The following is a 17406-nucleotide window of genomic DNA, read 5'->3' as shown; positions in this document are numbered from 1 at the left end:
ATGTGCATCGCTATTAAATACTAATGCATACATGCTGACTTCTCCTCAAGTGAGTAATGCGGCTGTGATCAGAGTATGTATCTTCTCAAGGGAGTGAGGTTTCTTTCGTCCTATGCACCAGTTGTAGTTTACTGTAACACTCACAACCTCACATTGACCAATTAACACAGAAATTGCGTCGCCATTAAATACTAATGATACATGCTGACTTCTTCCCAAGTGTCTTAACGCTGCTGCTGTGAAAGTCTGTATCTTCTCTTACGAGTCAAGTTTCTTTCTTCCGAAGCACCAGTGGTAGTTTAATGTAACTCTCACTCCATTACATTGACGAATTAATGAAGAAATTGCGTTGTTATTATATACTAATGCTTACATGCTGACTTCTCCGCAAGTGTGTAATGCAGCAGCAGTCAAAGTATGTATCTTCTCTTGGTGGTCATGTTTCTTTCTTCCGATGCACCAGTTGTAGTTTACTGTAACCCTCACACCCTCACGGTGACGAATTAACATCAACATTCTGTCGTTATTAAAGAGTGATTGACACATGCTGACAAATACCCCAGTGAGTAATGCGGCTGCGGTCAGAGAATGTATCTGTTTCTTTGTGTTAATTATCTTTCTTCCGGTGCGTCAGTGGTAGTTTACTGTTACACTCACTCCCTCTCATTGAAAAAATCACAGAGAAATTTCGTCGCTATTAAATACTAATGATACATTTTGACATCTTCCCAAGTGACTAATGTGGCTGTGGTCAAATTAATTATCTTCTCCTAGGAGGCAATTATCTCACTTTCGATGCACCAGTGGTAGCTTATTGTGATCCTGACGCCCTCACATTGACGAATTAACTCATTAATTGCGTTGCTATTATATACTACTGGATACACGATTACTTCTCCCCATATGAGTAATGTGGCTGAGGACAGAGTGTGTATCTTCTCCTGGGAGTCATATATCTTTCTTCTGATGCCCCAGTGCTAGTTTACTGTAACCCTGATACCTTCACATTGACGAATTGACGCTGAAATTGCGTCGCTAATAAATAATAATGGATACATGCTGATTTCTCCCAAAGTAGGTATTGTGGCTGTGGTCAAAGTATGTATCTTCACCTGGGACTCATTTCCTACCCGTGCACCAGTGGTAGGTTACAGTAACCGTCACACGCTCACATTGACGCTTTAACACAGGATGTGCGTTGCTGTTGGATACATGCTGACTTAACCGCAAGTGATTAACGCGGCTGTGGGCTAAGTCTGTATGTCCTCCTGGGAATTAACAGTGAAATACAGTCGCTATTAATATTTCTGAATACATGCTGACTTCTCCCCAAGTGGGTAACACGGCTGTGGTCAAATTATATATCTCCTCGTGGGAGAGAAGTGTGCATTTTTCGATGCACCAGTGGTAATTTGATGTTACCATCACATCCTCACATTGGCGAAATAACACTGAAATTGCGTCGCTATTAAATACTAATGGATTCACACTGTCTTCACGCCAAGTGAGTAATGTATGTATCTCCTCCTGGGAGTAAACTATCTTCTTGAGATTCCCCAGTGTTAGTGAATTGTAACCCTCACACGGACACATTGATGAATTAACACAGAAAAAGCGTCGCCATTAAATACTAATTAGTAAATGCTTACTTCTCCCCATGTGAGAAATGCGGGTGTGTTCAAAGTATGTATCTTCTCCTTGGAGTCTAGTATCTTTCTTCGATGCACCAGTGGTAGTTTAACCCTCACCGTCTCACACTGACGAATTACCAACTAAATTGCGTCGTTATAAAAAACTAGTAGATACATGCTGATTTCTCCCCAAGTGAGTAACACGGCTGGAGTCAAAGTATGTATCTCGTCCTGGGAGTCAAGTATGCATTTATCGATGCACCAGTGTCTGTTGCTATAAACTGTAACAGAAACGTCGTATTTCAGTATTGGACAAATATCAATGTGACAAATATGAAATTAATATCTCAAACGTTAAGTCCAAAGTAATGTCATCAGAGATAACTTTATTGTGGAAGAGAGTTGTAAGCGCAACGAAGAAATTCAATGCGCCTATAATGCTCTTCCACAGAAGAAGTCGCTTGCGAGAACTCATCCAGTGCAGACGTACGAGAGCAGTTCTGATCTGAATTATTGAGATTGCGACTCGTGACGAGATTGTTTTCGAGTTTAGAAGTGTTCGGGATTCACGGCTTAAGAAACTGATTTTATGAACTGAGACAGGGACAGATAGACTCATTTAACCGTGCACTACAGATTAATTGAAATCTAATTCCAGAATTAGTGAACAATGGACTTGACTTAAGAACCTTAAGGAGAAGTGAACATTCTATGAAAGATTACACGCAATTAGTCTTGAGTAGGACCCAAGTACACGACATCATGAAGATAAAACAATTAAGGTAAAGTGTTGAGATCTGGTAATTGCCAAGAATATCTAACTCAATCGGAATGACTTAACTAAACTATTCTGTGTGCGTGTGGTGCGGGAGTTATAAGTATTTAGTGACAAAATAACAATAACTGTTCGTTACCAGTTAAAGACCCGGTGTGGACTACATCATTAAATAGTTAGATAAATGACTAAATCAACGTCTACTCATGAAAGACTATTTCATTAAAGTGCAAATATTCACGTCATTAGTTGCGAAGTGAACTTTAAAATGCTTTCGTATTACGACGCAATCTTACAGAGACTGAATCAAAGAGTATCTCAGGATCTTGCTGCATACCAGCACAACAGTTCCAAAAAAATTGTTCAAATGGCTCTGACCAATATGGGACTTAGCTTCTGAGGTCATCAATCCCCTAGAACTTAGAACTACTTACACCTAACTAACCTAAGCACATCACACACATCCATGCCCGAGGCAGGATTCGAACCTGCGACCGCAACAGTCACACGGCTCCGGACTGAAGCGCCTAGAACTGCACGGCCAACGCAGCCGGCCAACAATTCCATAGCAACGAGACAACAGCGTAAGGAAAAACTGGTAACTAAAATATTTCCTCGCAATTGGTGGTGTGTGCTATGCGAACGAGAGAAGAATTAATAACTACTGCAAATCCGGGCAATTAACAATACAATATTAATAATAAAAGGCATCAGTTATACGAGTCTGCATAAGTAGAAACCCTGCGGACTTGTAATTGAGATACAACGACTACGCGAGGACCGCCATTTCTCAAGTTTTTCAGGTTTTTTCTCCCGTTAGTCTACGGTGACTGACGTTATATCGCATCGTGTCTCTACTCTGCCGCGAGAGCTGTGGCAGTAGCAGCTCTACGGCGTCGACTACATCGACACGTGGTAGGAGTCCGAGGGCACGGGACAAACACTAACACCCTCCCATTGGCGAAATAACACTGAAATTGCATCGCTGTTAAATACTAATCGATACATGCAGATTTCTGCACAAGTGAGTAATGGGGCTGCGTTCAAAGCATGTATCTTCTCTTGGCAGTCAACTATCTCTATTCCGATGCACCATTGGTCGTTTACTGTAGCCATCACACACGCACATTGACGAATTAAAACAGAAATTGCGTCGCTATTAAATACTAATAGATACATGATGATTTTCCCTAAGTGAATACTGGAGCTGCGATCAAATAATGTGTCTTCTCCTGGGAGTCAAGTATCACACTTCCGAGAGGCCAGTAGTAATTTACTGTAATCCTCACACCCACGCATTGGCGACTTAACACGGAATTTTCGTCGCTATTTATTACTAATGTATACATGCTGACCTCTCAACAAGTGGGTAATGAGGATGCAGTCAAAGTACGTATCTTCTCCTGGGAGTACTGTGTCTTCCTACCTATGCGCGCGTGGAACTTCACTGTAACCCTCACACCCCAACATTATGTAATAAACGTTTTAATAATGTCGCTAAAAATATTAATGATACATGCTGACCTCTCCCCAAGTGAGTTATACGCCGGCGGTCAAATTATGTATCTTCTACTGGAAGTCCAGTATCTTTCTTACGGTGCACCAGTGGTAGTTTAGTGTACCCCTCACAACGACTAATTAGCAGCGAAACTGCGTCGCTATTAAATACTAATCCATACATTCTGACTTCTCCCAAAGTGAGTAATACAGCTGCAGTCAAAAAATGTGTCTTCAGCTAGGAGTCAAGTATCTTTGTTCCAATGCACTAGTGGCGGTTTACTTTAAGACACACACCCTCATAAAAACGACACAGAAATTGCGTCGCTATAAAATACTGGTGGATAGATGCTGACTTCTAACCAATTGAGTTGTGCTGCTGGGGTGAAAGTATGTATATTCTCCTGGGAGTCGTGTATCTTTCTTCTGATGCACCAGTGGTAGTTTACTGCAACCCTCACGCACTCACATTGACATATTAAGACAGAAATTTCGTCGATATGACATACTGATGGATACATGTTGAGTACTCCCCAAGTGAGTATTGTGGCTGTGCTCAGAATGTGTACCTATCTTCACCTGGTAGTCAAGTATCAAGCGAGTTATGTGGCTGCAGTAAAGGTATGTATCTTCTCCTAGGAGCCAAGTATCTTTGTTCTGGTGCACCAGCGGTATTTTACTACAACACTTACACCCTCACATGGACGAATTAATTCTGAAGCTGTGTCGCAATTAAATGCCAATGTATGCATGCTGACTTCTCCCAAAGTAAGTGATGTGGCTGCGGTCAAAGTATGTATGTGCTCCTGGGAGTCAAGCATCTTTCATCCAGTGTACCGTTGGTAGTTAAATGCAACCCTTACACTGTCACATTGAGGAATTAACACAGAATGTGCATTGCTATTAAATACTAATGAATACATGTTGATGTACCCCAACCTGAAATACATGGTTGCCGTCAAATTATGTATCTTCCTTGTGAGTGAAGTTTGTTTCTTCTGATGCACCAGAGGTAAATTTACTTTAACACTAAGACCCTGACATTGTAGAATAGGCAAGGAAATTGCGTCGTTATTAAATACTAATGATACATGCTCGATTTCCCCCAAGTGAGTAATGCAGCTGGGGCTTAAGTATGTATCTTCTCCTGGGAGTCATGTATCTCTCTTCTGATGCAGCAGTGGTTGTATACTACATCCATCACATCCTCATGTTGACCAAACAACGAAGAAATTGCGTCAGTATTAAATATTAATGGATACATGCTCACATCTCCACAAGTGAGTTATGTGGCTGCAGTAAAAGAATGTATATCCTCTTAGGAGCGAAGTATCTTTCTTCTGATGCACCAGTAGTATTTTACTACAACACTTACACTCTCACATAGACGAATTAATTCTGAAGCTGCGTTGCTATTAAATATTAACGGATACATGCTGACTTTTTCCCAAGTAAGTAATGCGGCTGCGGTCCAAATACGTATTTCATCATGTGCGGCAAGTATCTTCCTTTTGATGCACCAGTGCTAGTTTCCTGTAACACTCACTCTCTCACAGTTCCCAATGAACACAGAATGTGCATCGCTATTAAATACTAATGCATACATGCTGACTTCTCCTCAAGTGAGTAATGCGGCTGTGATCAGAGTATGTATCTTCTCAAGGGAGTGAGGTTTCTTTCGTCCTATGCACCAGTTGTAGTTTACTGTAACACTCACAACCTCACATTGACCAATTAACACAGAAATTGCGTCGCCATTAAATACTAATGATACATGCTGACTTCTTCCCAAGTGTCTTAACGCTGCTGCTGTGAGAGTCTGTATCTTCTCTTATGAGTCAAGTTTCTTTCTTCCGAAGCACCAGTGGTAGTTTAATGTAACTCTCACTCCATTACATTGACGAATTAATGAAGAAATTGCGTTGTTATTATATACTAATGCTTACATGCTGACTTCTCCGCAAGTGTGTAATGCAGCAGCAGTCAAAGTATGTATCTTCTCTTGGTGGTCATGTTTCTCTCTTCCGATGCACCAGTTGTAGTTTACTGTAACCCTCACACCCTCACGGTGACGAATTAACATCAACATTCTGTCGTTATTAAAGAGTGATTGACACATGCTGACAAATACCCCAGTGAGTAATGCGGCTGCGGTCAGAGAATGTATCTGTTTCTTTGTGTTAATTATCTTTCTTCCGGTGCGTCAGTGGTAGTTTACTGTTACACTCACTCCCTCTCATTGAAAAAATCACAGAGAAATTTCGTCGCTATTAAATACTAATGATACATTTTGACATCTTCCCAAGTGACTAATGTGGCTGTGGTCAAATTAATTATCTTCTCCTAGGAGGCAATTATCTCACTTTCGATGCACCAGTGGTAGCTTATTGTGATCCTGACGCCCTCACATTGACGAATTAACTCATTAATTGCGTTGCTATTATATACTACTGGATACACGATTACTTCTCCCCATATGAGTAATGTGGCTGAGGACAGAGTGTGTATCTTCTCCTGGGAGTCATATATCTTTCTTCTGATGCCCCAGTGCTAGTTTACTGTAACCCTGATACCTTCACATTGACGAATTGACGCTGAAATTGCGTCGCTAATAAATAATAATGGATACATGCTGATTTCTCCCAAAGTAGGTATTGTGGCTGTGGTCAAAGTATGTATCTTCACCTGGGACTCATTTCCTACCCGTGCACCAGTGGTAGGTTACAGTAACCGTCACACGCTCACATTGACGCTTTAACACAGGATGTGCGTTGCTGTTGGATACATGCTGACTTAACCGCAAGTGATTAACGCGGCTGTGGGCTAAGTCTGTATGTCCTCCTGGGAATTAACAGTGAAATACAGTCGCTATTAATATTTCTGAATACATGCTGACTTCTCCCCAAGTGGGTAACACGGCTGTGGTCAAATTATATATCTCCTCGTGGGAGAGAAGTGTGCATTTTTCGATGCACCAGTGGTAATTTGATGTTACCATCACATCCTCACATTGGCGAAATAACACTGAAATTGCGTCGCTATTAAATACTAATGGATTCACACTGTCTTCACGCCAAGTGAGTAATGTATATATCTCCTCCTGGGAGCATCTAAATGCTCTAATTATCGCTTCATAACCTCCTTCATTATATACGTTGGGTTGTGTGCCTACTCGTACCTTATTTTCAACTTCTGTCGACTGCGCATTATCCTCATTGAATTCGCTTTCCCTGGTTTCCGTCTCAAATAGCTCTGCAGTACTCATTATTTCGTCCTTTCCTCCTACATTCGTTGTGCATGCCTCTGGTAATTCATCTTCCTCGTCAGTATTCCCCCGATTAATTTCGTCCCAACACGATATTGTTATTTTCCTGTCTTCGTTTTCATCTGGTCCCTGCGGATTTGTTTCCTCCTCCTTCTCTTCTCGTGATAAGATTTTTACTTCTCTGTTCAAGGTGCTGCAATTGTCCTGGGTCGGTGCGTCATTCTCTTTGGCATGAGCGCTTAGCTGTCAATTCGAACGTTTATCGGGGTTTGGTGGTCATACCTCCACCTGTTCTATCTGTATTCTCTTTTCTTGCTCCGCTTGTTGTTATTGGTTTCTTTGTTGATAATTTGTCGGTCTATTGGTTCTCCAATGCCCGTTCCGGTTGTCGTTATTTCCTCTGTAATAGTTGTTGCCGTTCCTGGGTGAATTATAGTTATTGCCATATTCTCTTCTAAATCCATAACCGGTTCTTTGTTGAAATCTATTGTCGTTTCTTGGTGCGAAGTTATCACATGGTTTGTAATTATTGTTTCTTCGTACTGTGTTTTGTGGATTCCACTGCTTTTTGCTTTCGTTTTCACGTGCGCTTCGTCTTTTTCTTGCGTCATCTTCCGAAAATATGAACCCTAGTTCCCTTAGAATACCTTTAAATGCTCCGACGTCATTGCCTCCGCGACCTACTAATGATTGCTGGTATTTCAATGGTAGCTTGATCGCGCATAATTTAATCAACTCTCCGTCACTGTAAGGTACATCTAAGCATTGATTTTTCTTTGTCATTAATTCGAAAAATTTCACGGGACTCTTCTCTCCTGAATTTTCAAAATAAGGGTTCAGTAATAATTCGTACTTCACTCTGTTCTGTGCTTCGCTGGACCAATATCGTGAGAGAAACTTGTCTCTGAACGTACGATCGTCATGTCGCTGCAACATTCTGCATGGTTTCTGCGACTGTTCCTGACATGTGTGCACATATAAAGTCTAATTTGTGTGCTAGCGTCCAGTGTTCTGGTAATCCTACTCGGAATTGATCAATAAAAGTTCGTGGATGTAATGAGTTTCCTTCTCGAAAGTGTTGAAATTTTCTGACTGTGAGGAAATGATCGTTGTCGTTCTTCCTCATAGTTCCATATGAAATTCGCGATTCTTCGCCACTTTTGTTTCTGATCATTTCTCCCGTCGTTCTTTCCGGTTGTGGTAGATCCATTGGATATTGTCCACTGTAACTTTCGCCTACCCTTGCGTAGTATCGTTGGAGTGGTACGCAATAATTTTCTTCCATCGGTTGTGAACGTGTAGCTGAAAGCATTGCACTGTACTCTTCGCGACCTGGCTTTCCATTATCAGGTATTGGTTCGGTATCTTGTCTGGCTAACCTTGCTGCTTCATTGCACGATCCAAACTGTCTTGAAACATACATTTGTGGTTCCGCATGTGTTTGTGATGACGTTTGTTCATCAAGAATTTCGAAACGTGTTTGTTGCTGTGCAGGCTGTCTGATTTCACGTATGTTACTTTCCGCCTGTGATTGGAATCGCAAATGCGTAATATCTTCGTTACTTGCTTGTTTTTCCGGTGCTGTTACAGATACGGATGTGGTTGCAGACTCTGTGCTTGTTCGGTCTGTTCACTACGCTCTTCAATGGTTTGCAACAACTCTGCTCGCAATTACTTAAACTGTCGCTTCGTTTGCGCTTCTATTTTGACTATGCGGTTATCATATCTTTTCAGCGCTGCTTTCGTGATACGTTTGTGTAACACACTGTTTTCAACAATTTCACGCGCTGTACCTGCTGCTTGTCTAGTAATTTCGTTTATCTGTTTCTCTAGTTTCTTGACTTCTCCCTGGGTGTTGTTACGTAATGTTTTGATCTCGTCCTGAGTGTCATTACGCAATGTTTGTACGTCCGCTTGTACCTTGTCAATGTCTGTTCTCAATTGATTGTGACCTGTTATTAAGTTTCCTACCACTTCTCGAGATTCTTTTGCCTCGTCTTCAATATGACTTAGGTGTAACTAATTTTTTTTGTTTCGTTCTTTAATCTCACGCATTTGTCTCGTGGTTTCTGCAATTTGTTTCGTCATTTCTGCATTCTGAATTTTAAATGGTTTCGCAATTTCTTTGATTTGTCTTGTCATGGTTTCCATCATTAATGGTAATAATTCTGCCAGATTGGTGGGCCCTATTGCGTTTTCTTCCGACGTCCTACGCTCTGTGTTTTCGCCCAAGTGTTGGTTCGCAACCGATTGCATTGAACTGTTCTGTGACACGTTTCTGCTCGCATTCCCTGTACTCTGTGGTGAGGGAGCTTGATTACTTGTACTATGGGTTCTACGTATTCAAGACGCAAGTTAGAATCCTCATCGACTGTCTCTCTACTTTCCTGCTCCTCTGTCGTATGCTGGCTGACCTAGGTTTTCTGTGCCTTGACGTACATTATCCGCGTTATGGTGCGTTATATGTCCTATCTCCCGTGATACTGCATCGTCTGTTATACTGTCCTCTATTCTCTGTCCATTTCATGCTGGGTCTCTACCTCAATTCGGTCAAGGTATAGATATGCCATTGCTAATCTTTCCGAATCCCTTATTTTCTGTTTTAAAAGCAAAACACGCGCCCTACTTCGAGTCAACATGCGCTCATACGATCTCACGCGTTTCATAAACTTTTTGTTCGCACAACTTGACACTACCTAGACTGACAATCCATTCACTTACTTGTTGGGTCAGAACCAACTTGTCAACGGTGTATCCGCCACCTGTGCGCTTGCATTGGAGAGGAAACTTAATTCTAACAATTTTTAAAATTCATAACTTAATTATGCTATTTTCTCTGCTAGAATGTCTATCTATTGAATACTTTATTACTATCTATCGCTGCAGCTACTGTTTTCGACTATGTATAACTTTAGGAAAAAAAATTTTTACTACGAAAATTTTCGAACAGGATATTTTTCTGACCGAGTTAGGCATGTGGTCGACCTTCAATCATGGTATTTTACCATCCTGGCAGGGTCGCCATTTTCTAACATTCTGTGTGGTGTCTGTTTGTTCTATATAGCGTCTCCCTACCACTTTCGCGCAATGACGCTCTGAGCGTGTTTTTTAGGGAATTGACTAGTTTGAACTTGGGAGCTGTTGCTGGTAAGGAGACGTCAGACCTCACATGACATGTATAATTCGGAAGAGTTGAGTGAGACTAGCGATGCGCTCAGACATGCGGCATCGTATGCGTTCATTACCTTGTCGGTGTTCGTCAGGGGCGGCGGGCAGCACAGCTCCGCTCACCTTGCTGTCTCGGAAGCAACTCTGAAGCAACTCTCTCCTACCTTCCCCTTAACTACAATTTACCGAAGTTGGTTTAAAACTCTGAGCAATCAGGGTCTCAGTGTTAACCTTAAGCTCCGCCTACAAAAATTCTGTCTATCCAATGATAAATGTTATACTTTTCGTGGTGGGGCAATGTTTTTTAAAGTTTGCAACGTAACAGAGACGCGAAAAAGTCTCACGCTAAAACTTGCAGCTGATGTGGTCCTTTTCGCGTTATCGTAAGATCTATACTGTTCTTCTGGACGGGCTCCATCTTTTAACATGGGCTGGGGGGTGGTCCTAACGTAACAGAGACGCGAAAAAGTCTCACGCTAAAACTTGCGGATGGTGTGGCCCTTTTTGTGTTATCGTGAGATCTATACTGTTCTTTTGGAAGGCTCTAGCTTTTAACATGGCAGGGGGGGAGGGTGGTCCTAATGTAAGAGAGACGTGAAAAAGTCTCACGCTAAAAACTTGCGGGTGGTGTGGTCGTAGCGGTTAGCTGGCGACGTGGGTGCCTGTCCCGTATCGTAGGGCCTTCTCGCTTAACACGGTTCTGCTCTCGGCTTCTGTTCTCGTTTCTCCCCTCAGAACTGCGTCTGACTCATGGTGGGAAGATATGAAATGCATTTAGGCATTCTTGTGTTAGTCTGTGGTATTCCATTTGCTCACTCGTTACTCGTATTACTTTGGTTAATTTAATGTCTCGATTTATTCGGAGCTATGTGACGTACTACTGGATTTGATTACCATGTCAGGGTTTTCATGGAAGGTGTTGGATTTGCCTGACACCTTACAACTGTAACGCTGACATTGATGAATTAGCACGGAAATTGCGTCTCTATGAAATACTAATGATAGATGCTGGCTTCTCCCCATGTGAGAAATGTGGTTGTTGACAAAATATGTATCGTCACCTGGGGGTCAAGTTTCTTTCTTCAAAAATGTACAAATGTGTGTGAAATCTTACGGGCCTGAACTGCCAACGTCATCAGTCCCTAAGCTTACACACAACTTAACCTCAGTTATGCTAAGGACAAACACACACACACCCATGCCTGACTGAGGACTCGAACCTCCGCCAGGACCTGCCGCACTGTGTACGACTGCAGCGCCCAGACCGCTCGGCTAATCCCGCGCGGCTTTCTTTCTTCCAACGCGCCACTGTTAGTTTACTGTAACCTTCACATTGACGAATTAACATAGAAATTGCGTCGGTATTAAATACTAATGGATACAGGCAGGCGTGTCCCCAAGTGAGTAATGCGGTTTTCGGCAAAGTACGTATCTTCTCCTGGGAGTCAAGTATCTTTCTTCTGATGCACCAGCGGTAGTTTACTATAACCCTCACATTGACGAAATATCACTGAAGTTTCTTCGCTATTAGATACTAATTGTTACATGCTTACAACTGCCCAAGTGAGTAATGTGGCTTTGGTCACAAAATGTGTCTTTTCCTGGGAGTGAAGTATCTTTCTACCGTTGCACCAGTGGGAGTTTACTGTAACCCTCACATTGACATATTAACACAGAAGTTGGGTCGTTATTAAATACTAATTCATACATACAGACTTATACACAAATGAGTAATGTGGCTGCATTCAAATTATGTAATTTCTTCTGGGAGTAGAGTATCATTCTTCCGATGCACCAGTGGTAGCTTACTGTAACTCTCTCACCCTCAAATTGACGAATTAACTCAGAAAATTCGTCGCTATTAAATACTAATGGTTACATGCTGACGTGACCCAAGTGAGCAATGCACGTGTGGTCAATTTGTATCTTCTCCTGGAAGTCAAGTATCTTTCTTTTGATGCACCAGTGGTAGTTTGTTGTAACCCCCCCACACTTACGATGAAGAATTAACACAGATATTGCGTAGCTATTAAATAGTAACGGGTAGATGCTGTCTTGTGCCCAAGTGAGGAATGGTTCAAATGGCTCTGAGCACTATGCGACTTAACTTCTGAGGTCATCAGTCGCCTAGAACTTAGAACTAATTAAACCTAACTAACCTAAAGACATCACACACATCCATGCCCGAGGCAGGATTCGAATGTGCGACCGTAGCGTTCGCTCGGTTCCAGACTGTAGCGCCTAGAACCGCACGGCCACTCAGGCCGGCCAAGTGAGGAATGCACCTGTGGTCAAAGTATGTATCTTCACCAGGGAGTGAAGTATCTTCTTTCGATGGACCAGTGGTAGATTACTGTAACACTCACACCCTCACAGTGACGAATCAACACAGAAAATGCGTCGCTACTAAATACTATTGTAGATATGCTGACTTTTCCACAATCTGAGCAATGCCGCTGCAGTCTAAGTATGTTTCTTCCCTGGGAGTCAATTATCTTTCTTCCCATGTGCGAGTAGTAATTTACTGTAACCCTTACACCCTCACATCGACGAAACAACAAAGAAATTGCTTCGCTATTAAATACCGATGGATACATGCAGTCTTATACCCAAGTGTACAAAGTGGCTGTTGTCAAAGTATGTTTCTTCTCCTGGGAGTCAAGTATCTTTCTTCCGTTGCACCATTGGTAATTTACTGTTGGCCTCACACTCTCACAATGACGAATTATCACAGAGTTAGTGTCCGTGTTACATAGTAATGTAGATGTGCTGACTTTTCCTAATCTGAGCAATGTCGCTGCGGTTAAAGTATCGTTCTTCCCTGGAAGTCAAGTATCGTTCTTCCAATGCACCTGTTGTGGGTAACTGTTACCCTCACACCATGATATCGACGAATTAAAACAGAAATTGCGTCGCTATTAAATGCTAATGGATAAATGGTGACGTTTTCCAATGTGAGTAATGCGGATGAAATCCAAGTATGTATCTTCTCCTGGGAGTGATGTATCTTTCTTCCAATGCACCAATGTGAGTTTACTGTAACCGTCACACCCTCACACTGACTTATTAACACAAATGGTGCGTCGCTATTAAGTACTAATTGATACATGCAGACTTATATAAAAGTGAGTAATGCGGCTGCGTTCTTAGTATGTATTTTCTCCAGGGAGACAAGTATCTTTCTTCCAATGCAGCAGTGGTAGTAAACTTTAACTCTCTCACCCACACCTTGACGAATTAACCCAAAAATTCCGTCTCTATTAAATACTAATGGATACATGCTGACTTGTCCCTAAGTTGGCAATGCACCAGGGATCGAGATCTGTATCTTCTCCTGGGAGTCATGTATCTATCTTCTAATGCACCAGTTGAAGTTAACTGTAACTCTCACATTGACACTCTCATATTGACGAAATGTCACAGAATCAGTGTCACTAATAAATACTAATGTAGATATGCTGACTTTTTCCCAATATGTGCGATGCCACTAAGGTCAAACTATATTTCTTCCCTGGGAGTCAAGTATCTTCCTTCCGGTGCGCCAGTGGGAAATAACTGTAACCCTCGCACCCTCACATTGACGTATTAACACAAAAGTCGCTTCGTTATTGAATACTAATTGATACATTCCGGCTTCTCCTTAAGTGAGTAATGCAGTAGTGGTCCGAGTATATATCTTCTACTGGGATTCATGTATCTTTCTGCCCATGCACCAGTGGTAGTTTACTGTTACACTGACACCCCCACACAGACGAATTAACACAGAAATTGCGTCGCTATTGATACTAATGGATACATGCAGACTTCTCCAAAAGTGGGCAATTCGGCTGCGGTCAAAGCATGTATATTCTCCTGTTAGTCAAGTATCTTTCTTCCGTAGCACAGATGGTAGTTTATTGTAGTGTCACACCCTCACAGTCAAGGTTTAATACAGAAATAGCGTTGCTGTTGAATTTTTTAATGGGTACAAACTTACTTCTCCCCAAGTGAATATTGCAGCTGCAGTCAAAGTATGTTTCTCCTCCAGCGAGACAAGAATCTTTCTTCCAATGCACCAGCGGTAGTGTACTGAAACCCTCACATTGGCGAATAAACACAGAAACTGCGTCGCTATTAAATACTAATGGATACATGTTGACTTGTCCCCAAGTGGGGAATGCGAATATGGTCAAAGTATGTATCTTCTCCTGGGAGTTATGTATCTTTATTCTGATTCACCACTTGTAGTTTATTGTAACACACTCACGCTCACATTGGACAAGATATGTATTTTCTCCTGGGAGTCAAGCATTTTTCTTCCGAAGCAGCACGAAAAGTGTACTGTAACACTCCCATCCGCGAATTAACACAGAAATTGTGTCGCTCTTAAATATTAACTGAATCATGCTTACTTCTCCGCAAGTGAAGAATGCGGCTGCAGTCTAAGTATGTACATTCTCCTGGGCGTCATGTATCTTTCTTCTGATGCATCAGTGGGAATTTGCTGTAACCCTCACATTGACGAATTAACACGGGAGTTGCGTCGCTGTTAAATACTAATTGATACATGCTGACTGATACCAAAGTGAGCAATTCGGCTGCATTCAGTGTATCTATCTTTTCTAGAATTTATGTACCTTTATTGTGATGCACCAGTTATATTGTGCGCGTCTTTTATGACGGCAGCCGAGTTTAGGTTCGTTCTGTGCACATGACGTCACAAAACACAGTCAGCCAATGAACAGAGAGAGAACGACGTTGCCTGAGCTCGACTGCAGTGCGGAGCGCGGACGAGTGTCTTCAGTTTTAGAAACGTTCAGTCTTAAATAAAGTAATTGAACAAAAGCAGTGTCTTGATACCAGACTTTCTTTTATACAATGTCTGGAAAAAGCATTCTTTATACCAATTGCTTTATATTCTATCAATTAAATAAACCAAACAAGCAATAAGCCTCCTAATTCAGGCGATAGCAAAGTAAGGTGTTCGTATCATTCTCACGAACCGCTTTTACGCAATAAAGAACAGCGTTAATTGTTTATTTCCTATTGTACTTCGATGAAACGTGAATAATTTATAGTCATACCAATAGTGTTTCTCGGTATTTCACGTGATATTTTTGAATCCTTCAGGAGTTTTGTTGAGTGACGAGCTGCGTTAGCTTAATGGTTAAAGATTTGGCTGCTCATCGTAAGGTTCTGAGTTCAAACCTTGTTCTGTGCTTAATATTTTCTTTATTTAAAAACAATATCGAAGTGTCTTACTTCATGAATTTTATTCGCTTTAATGTAATTTCTAGTGCTTTGTCTCTACATTGTAATTATAATTTTTCGGTTTTTCTAATTTTTTCCTCCAATATTTCCTTTCACAGCAATTAAGAAGAGTGAAAAGGCACACATACAATATTCATGTTATCTGTTTTGTTTTTATATCTTCTCTTCCGCAGTCGCTGTTTTGCTATTCATATTGAGATATATTCTTTTGCGACAGTATTAAAAGTATTATTTAGAGCAGAATTTCGTACATTACCGAGCTACTTGGTTGTCTGACACAATTCTTTGCTTCGCTGCTTTGGCAACATCATATTCAATGTTTTAGTCGAATGATCTATGTTTTATGTTTTGGCAACTATTTGCTGTCCGTTGTGAGAAACACAAATCGTTTGTGCACTGCGCTTCACTGGCAATATATTTTAGTTTCTATGTTTTATTACGGCCACAATTCAGTTTTGTGTACTTCGCCAACTTTGTTTTAATCAGAACTTTTTAAAGAAAAAGCGAAATGACTGTGTTATAAATAAAAGTTTTATTACTGTCTCTAAAGATGGAATATTTCCCAATATTTCATATGACGCCTGGTACTTAAATTAAATGAGATATTGTTATACAGTAAATTTTATATGAAATTTAGGTATCTTGTCCACATTTCGTTCTCAACATTGTGGCACCTAAACTCGACAATATGGAAAGTATACGCTATGGACTTTTTGTTGTGACTTGGCAAGACAGCCAAGCCACTATGATTGGTAGCCGAAAGGCACGCGTTTAAGCTCACGCAGGCTGGCGTGAGGTCTGGAACAGTTACAGGAGTTGGCTGACTGTGGCGAAAACGGCGCGGACGTCAGATGTTGAATACCATTGGCCTTGCAGAATGACTGAAATTCTGCGGACATGAATTGTGGGCCATCGTCGGAAACAATAGTCTGTGGAAGACCTTCAATGCAAAAGATAGACAACGCTTGGACGGTGGCAGATGACGTCGTGGAAGACATCCGGATGAAAAAGCGATGTCAACGGTGTGTGGTCTGTGATGATGGTAAAGTGACGACCATACAAGAAATCATGGAACTTTGTAACACCAAATACTAGAGCCAAAGCTTCTTTCTCGATCTGTGAATAATTTCTTTGCGCAGACGAAAGCAATTTGGACGCAAAGGCAATAGGGCGATCATGCGATCCATCTTTGTGCGCAAGCACAGCGCCGATCCCGAAATCCGATGCATCTACCATCGACAAAAGGGGTTTCTGGGGATCGAATGGCGTAAGGCAGGTATTGGAAAGCAACGCCGATTTCAACTGGCGAAAGGCGCGTTCGCATTCCGTCGTCCAGACGAACGGAACACCTTTACGGCGTAAGCGATGAAGCGGAGCTGAAATGGCGCACATAGCGATGATAATAATTTATTTTTCCCAGCACACTCTGTAGCTGCTTCAAATTCTGCGGCGAAGGCAAGTCTTTTATGGCACGGAGGTGCTCTGGACTGGGATGTATGCCTTGGGCATTGAGTACGTGTCCCAGATAGGGTAAGTCACGAGCAAAAAACACACATTTGTCCTTCCGCAAGCGAAGACCATTTTGTCGCAAGACCTGAAATAATGTTCTGAGATTGGCTAAATGTTCTTCTTCCGTCTTTCCGGAGATCTCAATATCGTCTAGATAGTTTTCTGCATTAGGGACCGACGCACAAACAGTTTGTAGATATTGCTGAAACAATGCAGGGGCGGATGCACATCCGAATAGCAGTCGTTTTAATCTATACAAACCAAGATGCGTGTTAACCACCAAGACGCGCTGGGATTCGGCGTCCACCGGT

Source organism: Schistocerca cancellata, chromosome 1 (genome assembly GCF_023864275.1).
Source record: "Schistocerca cancellata isolate TAMUIC-IGC-003103 chromosome 1, iqSchCanc2.1, whole genome shotgun sequence".
Classification (NCBI taxonomy): domain Eukaryota; kingdom Metazoa; phylum Arthropoda; class Insecta; order Orthoptera; family Acrididae; genus Schistocerca; species Schistocerca cancellata.
Note: the sequence above shows the minus strand (reverse complement) of the source record.